At 41.0% G+C, this 7609-nt stretch overlaps 1 protein-coding gene and 1 long non-coding RNA gene across 3 annotated transcripts in view; one reads left to right on the forward strand and one right to left on the reverse strand.

Annotated features, from left to right (window-relative positions):
* dbn1 (drebrin 1) overlaps positions 1-7609 on the forward strand; it is a 63794-nt gene that overhangs the window by 7145 nt on the left and 49040 nt on the right. The window lies entirely within an intron of this gene.
* Positions 1881-5533, reverse strand: LOC106514669 (uncharacterized). The gene is made up of 2 exons (XR_001309908.1): positions 4652-5533; positions 1881-2099 (listed from the first exon to the last, which is right to left on the reverse strand). It is a non-coding gene; the product is annotated as an uncharacterized LOC106514669 (long non-coding RNA).

The following is a 7609-nucleotide window of genomic DNA, read 5'->3' on the forward strand; positions in this document are numbered from 1 at the left end:
AGATAGTCTGGTCAGAATTCAACTCTCTCTTCAAACTGAGGTGGTTTAAACAGTTATCTACAACAGGTAAGACACTATCTGTTCATAACCTCCCCCCTGTTGCCCTGAAAACCCTGCAGGGTGACGTCTGCAGCAGCCACAGCCTTCAGAATAGCTGTTAGCAGCAGGAACAATGGCTTTATGAAACCCTCTCAGAGAGAGACTCCAGGTTATCTGATATCAGATGCAGACGCTCAGGAATGCGGCGTCCTCTGTGCTCGTACGACCTTTGACCCCTCCATCTGCCAGAGGAAGCCATTACCTGTCGAGCCAAGGAGAGAATGGTGTCTGAGCTCTCAGGAGCAGGACCTGTCGGTCCTAAACTCACATTTGAATGTTTATTTGACTCTCAGGGAGGTCTGGGTTTAGTTCTCAAACATTTTATTCATTTTTATTTTAAAATAGGAGAATCTTATAAACACCCACTAATGAGGCTCGAGTTGCGTTTTAAGATACAAAAAGTTTGTTTTTATTTATGTTTCAGACTGATCTTAACTGGTCTTACAAACCTTTGCTCTTTAATCTCCTGCTTTTTAATTTATGTATGTTTTTTTACAAACTATTTCTGCAAAGTTTGTGATGTTTTAGCTGTTTTTATATCAGAACCTTCAGCTCATTTAGACGAGTGTTGTGAATTTAGAGCTTTTAAACTTATTTTTTAAATTAATTTACTAATATTTTCCTCTTGGAAAGATATGGAGCTCTGAGAACTGATTCAGGTGTTTTTGGCTTTTAGAGGACGTTTTTCAATTTTTAGTTTTAACCAGCATTTTTGCTAAATTTAGCTTTAGCTAACCTTTTGCTACTTTTAGCTTTAGCCAGAATTTTGCTATATTTAGCTTTAGCTAACTTTTTGCTACTTTTAGCCTTAAGGGCTCGACACACGGAAGGCGACGTCGCTCTCTCTCCATTCATTTCCTGTGGAGCCTGTGCGGTGAGGCAACAATCACTTGCCCTCCTCCAGCTAAGCGACCGGCGAAAAKAGTGCATGTGAAATTTCGCACACGTACACGTAGACGTGCACACACGAGCTTGCGACGCGACATATTGAAAAATGTTCAACTTTTGTCGCTGTCGCTTAGCGTACAACCAATCAGCGAGGGTTTCACTGACTGACCAATGAGAGGAGAGTATGCTACACACTGCAGTTAGCTAACACTTTCACCAAGTGATACTAAAAAAGCTTTGTGGGAATTTATTGGCACCAGGGTGAAGTTTATGGTAAGTTTTTCCTCATDAAACTGTATCTTGATGTGTGTTTGTTTTTCAATATCATTAGCATCGCAAGATTTGTTTAGTTTACACGTCTGTAATGCACATCTGCCTTCAGAGTCAAGAACCAATCAAATTTTGTGAAGACAAGCGACCYGAGAGCGCGATTCGCAACGCTGCGATCACTATCGCGTCCCGTGTGTCGGGTTTCACCCTGGCTGCGATATCGCTGTAGTTTGTCGCTGCCCGTGTGTCGAGCCCTTCAGCCAGCATTTTGCTATATTTAGCTTTAGCTAACCAATTGCTAGTTTTTGCTTCTTTTAGCTTCAGCCAACATCTGTTTCTGAACCACATCATGTCTGACAGTTGAGCATTCTCCTCCTCCCCCTCTTCTTCCTCCTCCTCCTCTTCCTCCTCTGGGAGTCCATGTTTATATTTAGAAACGGACCTGGTGCTGTGTGGTACCGCTGCTCTGGAACCAGATGAAATATAAATCAGATGTGTGACGTCACAAAGTGTCTGAGGAGCTCATTTAACAGCAGGACAGACTAAAGAAACTAAAGGCTAAAAGCTAATAGTAGCGAAAGGCTAGTTAAAACCTAAAAGTAAGACAAGGAGACAAAAGCAGATCCAGTAGCTGAAGCAGATTTTATTAAGAACCTGAGGTGATTTCAAAGCAGAATATAATAAAACAGAGTTTTTCTGTGGAACTCCAARATCTCAGCAGCTTGTTGAACCTGTGACCCTGGTTCTGTAGAACCGGCTGCCCCGAGCCCGGTCCGCTGCAGTCCGAGTTCAACAAGGAGGCGTCGGCTCTTCAGGAGCTTTGCTCTTCATCACTCCTGCAGCTCGGATTAAAGACGAGAGAAAAAGATGAGAATAAATTAACCAGGAAGAAAAAAAAGATGTGAGGAAGCTTTTATTTTTAGCTTTCACACATTTAACTACAGAGCCGAGTCAAAGAACTGAAACACTTTTTACACTTAAATCTTTCAACACTTAAGGTTTTCAAACAGCTGAAGTACATTTTCTGTTCAGCTGTGGCAGCAAAGGTTCATGAGTTACAGRCAGCTTCATTAAGTAGATATTTTGCTAACAGACAGCATGTTCAGCTGTTGGTTTCAGGCTGATTTTGAAATAAAGCTGTGATCAGAGCTTCGGCTGGGTGAAAATGGACCTTGAGGCAAAGGTMAAATCTGTGAATCAGTGACAGAACAGTTTGTTTTAATAGTTGATCTTTTACAGGTTTTTATTTGAATAAACTCTGATTTACTTTAAATCGTCAGCAGCTGATGGTTTTTACTGGTTAAAACATTTAATCCAGTCATTTTTTTAGCTTTACGTTAAACAGAACCTTTTATTTTTGATGTTTCTCCTYTGAGTGTTGTTCTTCATGAACCTGAAACTGTTCAGTTTGACCTTTGACCTCTGCTGAAGGAACCAGGTTCCTCTCATTAGAGACGATGGTTGCTGCTGGAGCTGCAGATCAGCTGAAGTTTGAAGGTCACAACTCAATTATTTTTGTTTGCATCCAACCAGCAGCTAAAGGCACGACGAGTCATAAATRCTGAGTCAGTTTTTTGAACCACAACGAATCGTTTTAGCTGTTTATGCTGTATCCAAACATTCAGCTCCTTCATTTTGTTCCTTTATACTTTAAAAAATATTTAACTTTATTTACAAATGTTTTTCACCGTGGAAATATTTTGAGATCAGCATTTTTACTTTTTCTTTTTTTAAAGCTTCCATTAGCTTTTAGCTACCATTCTGCTACTTGTAGCTCATAGGTAGTGTTTTGCTACAATTTAGCGTTTAGCTTAGAGCTATCTTTTCACTACTTAAAYATTTCAGTTTTACACAAATTTTAACTTTTAGCTAGCCTTTTACTACTGTTAACTTTTAGCTTTTTAACACTTGTACCTGGAGATTTACTAAGGTTTGCTTCTTTTAGCTARYATTTTGCTCTTGTTTTACTTTCRGCTAACATTTTGCTACTTTATTCTAGCATTTTGCTGCTTTTAGCTGCTGTTTTATTAACATTTAAGTTAGCCTTTTTCTAGTTTATTGTTTTGCATTTCTTGTAGCTAATAGCTAGCATTTAGCTACTTCTAGCTATTGTTTTACTTCTTGGCAGCTTTTTGTTAGTATTTTGCTAGTTTTAATCTTTACCTAGCATTTTGCTACTTTTAGCTGTTGTTTTATTAACATTTTAGTTAGTATTTTTTTAGTTTTAGTGAGTGTTGTTCTTGTAGTTAATAGTTAGCATTTTGCTACTTCCAGCTATTGTTTTAYTTCTTGGATTTTTGCTAGCCTTTTGCCTTTTTTTATATTTTAGCTGCTATTTCAGTCAGTTTAGTTTTGTTCTGTTGGTTTTCTGTATGGAAGCTGAACGTTAAAGATAAATCTGCAGGTTTTGTGTCGCTGGAGCTTCTGTTGGTGATGAAGACGAGCAAACGGAGCCTCGGCTTCTTTCAAACAAACCTGCTGGATTTGTTCGGCTCTGTTCAGCTGATAAACCCTTGATAAACAGTCGCGCTGCATTCAGAYGCCGGCGGACATTAAGTTTAACGACGTTTCGTCGTGTAAAGAATAAAAAGAAACCAATCGGCTGTTTTCAGACGAGCTTTAGCTGGTTTTAGACCTGCATTGATTCTCTCKGCCCGTCTGTGGACTCAGCAGCTCCTGGATGCATGAATAAATGAAAAGAGGAGGAAAAAGGAGGCAGGAGCTGCAGGCGGAGGCAGCGGTGGGGGAGGGGAGGTTTACAGGRAGCAGATGAGGATTTGGGGAGGATAGAAACTGAAACTGGTAGCTGTAAATACTGATGAGAGGAGGCTGAGAACTGTTGAGTCAAAACAGTTCTTTAATCAGGTTTTTGCTGCTGCCATTAATCCTCCTGGTCATTTTGACCCAAGGGCAGCAGCAATGTTAAATAATATTATCCTTTTAGTTCCTTTATCTCTGGTTACGCAACATTTTCCTAAATAAAGACATCGATAAACAACAAAACGGTTTCACTTCTTTCTAAATTCTGTTTTGTCCGTGTTCTTCTGTTTGATTTCTGACCTGCAGCTTTAAAATACATTTAATGCAGCTCCAGAGACATTTTCACACCAACAACAGACTTCAAAATGTTTCAAACTCTTAGTTTTTACTCCTCTTCTACAATAATTTGGACCGTTTCTTTGAATTTGTCTGCAGGTTGTTTCTTCAAGTTTATAAGTTGGTACAGAGCAGAAGTTGTAGCGTCCTGTCCTCCAGAGACAAACCTCAGACCAACCTAACACCCAATGTTTGGTGAGGCAGCTTTGAAATGGTTTAGTGTCTGATCCGTTTGCCAGAAAACCCCCCAAAAAAACATTTTCCCCCCTTTTAGCTGTGAAGATTAAAGTGGATTTACTGGTTTGGCCGGAGGACTGCGCCCCTCTGATGTTGGCTTTTCGGTTCCTGCGGGACGAAGACGCTCAGATCTCTTTTCACTGGAAGACAAAGCGCGGGAAGCTCCGGGACAAACGGAGGCCTTCATCTGCTGGTCTGGTTCTATCGTCCAGTCCAGGTGGAACTGGACCAGTCGTTCTGAGTCTGTGGGGACGTCTGACCTCTGGGGTCGCAGCGCTCGCATCAGCCGAGCGATGAAGAGTCTTAAATCAGAGCGCCGAAGAGCTCCCAGCTGTGGATCGTCCTCAGGAGAGCCGTCCTCGCCTCCTTCATGTGTGACGAGACGAAAACCACGTGGACAAAAGATTCAGTTTTATTTCACAGGAAATGTAGTTTTCAGTGGAAACTGTGCGCAATAAACCACTAAAAACGACTTTTCCTTTATGTGAAATAAGTCACAACCATTGAAGTTTCCAGATATTTAAAAAGCTAAAAGATTAATTTTCACCTCGCTGCCCTGTCCTCCTCTTTCAGCTCGTTTCCCGTTAACTCCGGAGCCCACCGGCCTCTCACGTTCACAGCTCGTGCGCTCATTAAATCACGGCGGGCTCCGTCTTCTTCCTGGAACAGCGGCGTGCATCCCGCTGACAGAGACGTGGTAACAATTAGTTCTGGACTGTTTACTTTCTGCGTGCAGCTGAGTCCTCTGGAGCTGCGGAGATAACAGCCAGACGGTTCTGCTTCCTGGTTATCAGGCTGGAAACATCGGACTCCATCAGAAACATCCGTGTGGTTTCTTTTTCCAGAGTTCTTTAAACGTTGAAGTTCTTCCTCATTTAGCAAAAACACATCAAAAGAAGGAAAATTCTTTCCTGAGCACAAGATTAGAAGCAAACTGTTACCATCCTGCTACGTTTAGCTACTTTTAGCTACCGTTTTACTTCTTTTTCTTGTTTTATTTTAGCATCTCTTTAGCTACTGTTATGCTCATTTTAGCTTAAGTCTTACTGCGTTTAACTTGTAGTTGGTGTTCTCCTACCAATCAGTTTTAGCTTGTTCAGTAATTTAGCTTCAGTTTTTCTTTAGTTTTTGTTGCTTTTTTTCTGGATCTGTCATAAATTCTGACTATTCGGCTTGTTTTAGCTACTATTTCACTTATTTCCCTAGTTTCTTTCTACAGGTTTGCTTATTTTATTTTAGCATCTCTTTAATTACTGCTTTTCTGATTCTAGTTTTATATCTGTTTTACTAATTTAGCTTTTAGCTGACCTGTCTGCTAGTCTTAGCTATTTTTTAGCTACTTTTAGCTCCCATTTTACCTTTTTAGCAGCTATTATTGCTTTTGCTCCAGTTTAGCTCGCTTTAGCCTTTGCATCTGCTATATTTAGCCACTGTTTTACCAATTTAGCTCCTGTTTTGCTAGTTTTAGCACCTGTTAGCTGTTTGCAGTTAGCATGTTGCTCGTTAGAATTAGGTTTAGTTTTTGGTAAAGTGTCTCAACTCCTAGAACATAAAAAAATGTAATTTATTTTTAGACAGAACAACTCAGGAGCAACAGAAACAGCAGAGAAAAAGCAGCCGAAGCACCAGAGGTGTCGGTTCTGTCGGACTCAGCACCAAAGCTTTTTTTTTCTGTCTGCTTCTTAGGAAAATCTAAAAATGTCTCCTCACCTGTCGGTCCTGTCAGTTTGAGTCTTCTGTTCTTTCGTCACAGCTCAGAGCAGTTCTTAAATTATATTTTCTTTTGTAACGAAGAAGCACCTGGAACAGGTGAAGTCTGGGAAACCTCAGCCTCTGAATGACGGGATCTCGAATCGTTTTATTTATTCTGGCTCCATTTTCTCTGAGATTAAATCCACTTCTGCATGTTTTCATTTGTCTCCCCTCAGAATATTTGGTTCCTCCTTTTTACTTGACGTGTTTATAAATGAGCTCCAGGTGGAAGGATCTGACATAATCCCCTGAAACAAGCCCCGCCCCCTCCCTCCATCTCCTCACACAGATGAAGGCCGAGGCTCAGGGATTTATGAGACCTGTCAGCTGAGTTATGGGATGGAGGATGTTTGGAGGTGAGCAGAGGCCATGAAGCAGCTGCAGTTCAGTGGGGAATCATGGCAGCAGGTCTCCAAAACCTGTTATGGTACCAGAACCGAACAATACTGGGCTGGGACTGAGAGAGGATGTTGTTCCTGCAAACAGGACCTGGTTGGTTCAGTATATCTGTGGTTCTGAGCCCGGTTCCTGCAGCAGAACCTGGTTGTTTCTGTTTCCTCGGGAGGACCACGCTGCACCACTTCAGGCTCTTCTTCCTGCGTTTACACTTCTCCAGGCCAACACAAACACACGCGCAGCTTCAGGCGTGTGCGTGGTGCAGCTGTGGTTCTGTTTGATGCCCAGTTCTGTTGGTTCTGGGCCTCTTTGTTTTCCCTCACAGTGAGTTCAGCCGCTACATCACAAACAACACGTTTATTTTTAGCCTCTGGATGAAAACGCTGATATGTGACTGTCACTCTCCTCCTTCTGTTAGCTCTGTTAGCGCTGTTAGCTCTGTTAGCTCAGAGCATCTGCTGAGGAAGACTGTCAGCTACTACCACACCAGACTTTACCTTCATATCTGTAAAAACAACAGTCATGACCATGTGTTTGCCTTTTAGCATTTAGCCTTTTCTCATTTGTATATTTTAACTATCATCCTGATAATTTTAGCTTTCAGCTAGCCTTTTGTTGCTTTTAGCTTTCAACTAGCTTTTTGCTGTTTTTAGATTTTACTTAGCCTAATGTTTTTATATTTATAATTTTTAGCTACCATCCTGCTAATTTTAGGGTTCAGCCAGCTTTTTGTTCATTTCCATTTCTCTTTGATATTTTTAGCTAGTTGTTTGATTTTTTTAGCTTTTGACTAACCTTGTTTTTTCACATACACAACTTTTAGCTACCATCCTGCTAATTTTAGGGTTCAGCCAGCTTTTTGTTCATTTCC

The sequence above is a fragment of the Austrofundulus limnaeus genome, unplaced genomic scaffold, assembly GCF_001266775.1.
Source record: "Austrofundulus limnaeus strain Quisiro unplaced genomic scaffold, Austrofundulus_limnaeus-1.0 Scaffold21, whole genome shotgun sequence".
NCBI lineage: Eukaryota > Metazoa > Chordata > Actinopteri > Cyprinodontiformes > Rivulidae > Austrofundulus > Austrofundulus limnaeus.